Raw genomic sequence first — 5,163 nt, 5'->3', positions numbered from 1 at the left:
TGTGGAGCCAAAGTTTTCAAATGTGCGTCATACAACATAAAACAAACTTGTCAGTCTTTGTAAGTGATTACTTCAGCCTGCTTCCTGCAAAAGGCAAATCTTCGTAATGGGTCTATCCAGTGTGCTCGTCTTGGTTTTGATTCTTACTTGACGCACCATTCCTGTCCTGTCTGAAATGGTTTTGATTACTTTCCCTGTAAGCCATGAGTTGCATGGGTCTGTATCGTCAACAATGAGTACGATGTCTCCAACAGCAAAGTTGCGAGATGAATGGGTCCACTTTTGCCTTTCCTGAAGTAGTGGCAAGTATTCTCTGGCCCAACGTTTCCAGAATATTTTGGACATATTTTGTACTTGCTTCCATCTCCTCCTCGCGTAGAGATCTTGCCTGTCAAACTGTCCAGGAGGAAGAGATGGTTTGGTCTTGAGGATGATTGGGAGTGAGTACCTCCAGATGGTTCGGATCACTGGACACTTTAGTTATCGGACGACTATTAAGAATGGCCTCTGCCTCACACAGAAGTGTGCGTAGGCCCTCCTCATCCAGTGTCTGCAGCCTCAAGGTGAAGGTACCAAGCTGCCGCGCCTACTTCTTCAATACCATCTAAACTCCCTCCTTCCCCTAAAATCACGAAGTCCCGAGCTCAAAACTAGAAACCAGCCTTTTCTCAAAACCTGTTCACCACAACAACCCAACATATAAACATGAACGTAATAAAATTATTCTACTTACATTTTAACCCTAAATTTATTATTACTATTTAAACAAAATAATGTTTAACAGCAAAGTAAATACTATATATAAACTTACTTAATTTGGCCCCCCAAAGATGGAGTGTGGATGGAACTAATGAGACATCATGAATTAAGAAAATCATGCTAGTCCATAACATTTACACTTACACATCTAGTTGGATTGAACCTTGGTAATTATGTTATCACATTTAGGGCACTCAACAAAACTGTTTCTTGTTAAAAGAACACATTTTATTTATGTAGAAATTCTTTCCATAATTTTATTACGTTCTGTAAACAAGTGTGGAGATTATAAATGTCTGTGGCTGAGGGGTGGCTTGTACTTGAAGCAGAGGTTGAATTGGACAGTAGGTTGCCACAGACAATGATGAGGAGTCGAGGTAGCAGGGAACATGCCTTCTGCTGCTAAAAGCCAGTCGGACTGGCCTCACAGGAGATGACAGGATTTCCAAAATCCGGAACGTATTCTTCCAAAACCTCTCTAACACTTGGCTTTGTTGCACCTACTAGGTCCATCATTCAATTCAATTCAAAAATACTTTATTAATCCCAAAGGGAAATTAAATGTTGTTGTAGCTCATATTATACAGGTAGATGCTGATGGCTGTGGGCAGGAAGGATCTCCTGTAGTGCTCCGTCTTACAGCAGATCTGAAGAAGCCTCTGACTGAAGACACTCTGTTGTTGTAGGACAGTCTCATGAAGAGGATGCTCAGGGTTCTCCATAATGTTCTTCATTTTATGAAGAATCCGTCTTTCCACAATGATCTCCAGAGGTTCCAGAGGAGTCCCCAGAACAGAGCCAGCCTTTTTTATCAGCTTGTTGAGCTTTTTTAAGTCCTTGGCTCTGATGCTGCTTCCCCAGCAGATGATGGTAGAAGAGATCAGACTTTCCACAACAGACTAATAGAAGATATGCAGCATCTTGCTGCAAACACCAAAGGACCTAAGCTTCCTCAAGAAGTACAGTCTGCTCTGTCCCTTCTTGTAGATGGCTTCACAGTTGCATCTCGTTTCCAGTCTCTTGTCCAGGTGAACACCGAGGTATTTATACTCCTCCACCACCTCCACTTCTTGTCTCATGATGGAAATAGTGTTTGACTTATTCCTGTTTCCTTGCAGGGCTTCCTTCTCACAGTTCTCTTTACATGTTGTTTCTGAACAAGGGGCTTATATTTCAAGCAGAGTAAAACAAGATAGTGATAGGATTTGCCTAGAGGAGGTTTTGCTGTAGAGATGTATGAGTTCTTGACATTTCCATAAAACGAATCCAGCATTTTGTTTTCTCTGGTAGAGAAGCTGACAAACTGTTGAAACGTGCTAACAGTTCATGTGTTCTGCATCTGAACACAATCATATGTTCAGATGCTTCTCAGTGAAAATTTCCAGTGAAGTAGACTCAAACACAGGGATGAGTTCAGCAGGGAGACATTTTACCTTTATTAACTTTACTTGACACCTGCGTTCCAACAAACAAACCGCTTCCACGCAAGTCCCTAGCGGAGCTGGAAGGAGAGACAGCGCGCGTGTCTCCCTGCTGGCAGGCAGACATGACTCTTACTACAATCACATGCAACAAAGTTAAGTAATGATTTGCTGTTTGAGTATCCGGCATTCATTGATTTAAAAGGTGTAATAAGACAAGCATGACTTGATTTTTCTTTTGAGGCCTCCAGAAGCCGCCCCAATCGAAGTGGATTTCCCCCACGACCTGGTAAAGAAGGCCGAGACTGAATTGCCTTCCTTCGTGCACATCCAGGTAGTGAGAGCTACCCCGCCGCATCGCAGCTACTCAAGGAGCCGAACGTGCCTTTGTCGTACGGTTCGGCCGGACCAGCTAAAAGCCCTTCCCCACAGTTACGGAGCTTAGCTGCAAGTTAACCCTTTGTTTACCCACACGTAGATGTTTTCCTCAACGCCCAGTACAACTTATCTTCAGCACAGTTCACGTAAAAGGTAGTGTTTGGGCAGAGAAGACTAGTTTAGAGTTAAATAATCCAAATAATGTTCATTTAATGGTGTTTGTTTTGGTTTGTGTTGTGTTTTTAAAGGTAAGACCAGCTCTATTTAAAGGGTGGTTTTAAACAGAAGATCGGCCATAACACATTTATACATTTCAACCATTTATTAGGGGTATTTTAAAGGGTAGTCAGTCAGTCATTTTCTATACCGCTTCTTCCATAGTGGGTAGTGGGGGTCGTGCCCAACTCCAGCAGTCTATGGGCGGGAGGTGGGGTACACACTGTACAGGTCCCCAATTTTAAAAGGTGTGTGTTTGATTTTGATGACGAGCTATAAACTTCTTTTGTTAGCTCCAAACACTAACAGCTAAGAACACATGGTCGCCCAAAAGAGCTGAGCTCAGAATCAGACCAAACCTGGCCTGGTTGGGTCAGAGAAGACTGATCAATCTTTCAGATTCGGTTCCCTTTAATGTCTTTGTTTGCATCGTATGCTGCACTACGTTCGTCTAAAGTTCCTGCTAGACTGTTTTGTTTCTCCGCACCTAGTATCTGTACTCAGCATCACGGACCGTTAAGCCCAGAATTTGTTCACAACTCTGACAGATTTAGGTTTGAAGTAATCTTTTTGACCAACACATTTCTTCTGACTGTGAGTAATATTGACATTTTGGAGTGGCCCTGTCAAAGTTCTAACTTAAAACTGATAGTCAGTAGAGGGAGCTAAATATTAAGATGATGGCAAGGTGGTCTTCCAACCTCAAGGACATGGCGCTCATCACCGATGATGAATAATCAGAATACCAGAAGAAACATGCAAAACAGTTTTCAGCAAATATAAACAGGCTTTGATTGCTGTAATACCAATAAAGATTTTTTCTACTGATTTTTGAGAAGAGTATATATGCCATCTTTTCAAAAAGGTCCACAAAATTGATCCTCCTTCACATTTTCTATGTTTTAAAAGATGTCAGAAACACGGTTCTAATCATTTGAAGTATATAAATCTTAGAGGAATGCATCATTTTATTCTTAAATGTAGTACTTTAGGTAAAATTATCTTTCTATCAGGAACTGACTTCCAGTAGTGATCCAAAGATCAGAACCACTCAGCCATCCAAAAACCTGTCCAGAACTGAGAGCCAGTCAACCGCCCAACCCTTTCAAATCATTGTGATGTACTGATTGCCATCTGTAATAAAAGGGCCGAATTTCTTTCTTTTTGTTGGCCAAATAAAAATTATATTGTATTCTGTGGAATTTAATACAACCGATCAATGTCTACATGGGGTATTTCTATAGTTTAAGCAACCATTTAGTTTAGACTTTGATAACATATAGTATGTGTCCTGGTTGGTGTCAAAGAAAATAAAGACACTAAAATGGAAATCAACTTAATGAGAATGCAAATAGTTACTTTTCTCACAGTTTTAATAAATATAGATTTTTTTAAACAAGTTTTAAGTTTTAACAGAAAAATGCAGACTAAATAGTAAAATATGGCAAATTAATGAATAATAAATAAAGCAAGCAAACTATGCAAAGATGTGTTTTTAAACCAATAAATAAACAAATGTAATTTAACTGAAATGTGGGTGAAAAAAAGTACAAATGTAATTGACATGATTTGTTTTGGCTCCATCTTGTGGACGTTTTAAAGACTGGTTTTCTAAGGTTTCACAAATTTGTTTTACAAAATTTTGACAGTTTTCTGTAAAACAACTGGTAGACACATTAAGTATGAACAGCCACCCATCCATTGTCTATACCCACTTATCAATGCAGGGTAGCTGTGTTGCTGGTGCCTATGTCCTGCTGTCATCGGGCAAGAGGCAGGGTACACCCTGGACGGGTCACCAATCCATCATTTAGACAGACCATTTAACCAAACAGTGATGTTTTTGGACTGTGGGAGGAACACATAGTACCCAGAGAGAAGCTATGCATGCACAAGGAGAGAACATGCAAGCTCCATGCAGAAAGACCAAGGCAGGATTTGAACCCAGGACCCCCTTGCTGCAAAAGCGACAGTGCTACCAGGTGCATTACATCAGTTCTTCAGGAATCTAAGGTTCAGTAACTTAATACTTACAGTATGTCCACGGCACTTTTTCCAACCTGAACGAGTTGGGGATGAAATGACTAAAGGTGCCTTCGATTTATCTTGGATCTCGTGCTCAGGTTTTGGAATAATGTCATACCTGACTTAAGAGTGTTTTGGTTACAAGGTGGTAAACTGGATTTTCTAACTGCTGCCTACTATTAGCAACACAAGCCGATTACAATATATTTCCCTCAATGTAATGGGTTTAGGCACTAAATGAACATGTTCACAAATAAAGGTTGGACAATACTACATCACTACTGACAAACTGACAGTAGGTTTGGGAGTTAAATTTGATTCCATCTTCAATCTTAAAAAGGTCCAACTAGTTGGTCTTTAAAAA

The sequence above is a fragment of the Girardinichthys multiradiatus genome, chromosome X, assembly GCF_021462225.1.
Source record: "Girardinichthys multiradiatus isolate DD_20200921_A chromosome X, DD_fGirMul_XY1, whole genome shotgun sequence".
NCBI lineage: Eukaryota > Metazoa > Chordata > Actinopteri > Cyprinodontiformes > Goodeidae > Girardinichthys > Girardinichthys multiradiatus.
This window is presented reverse-complemented; position numbering follows the sequence as displayed.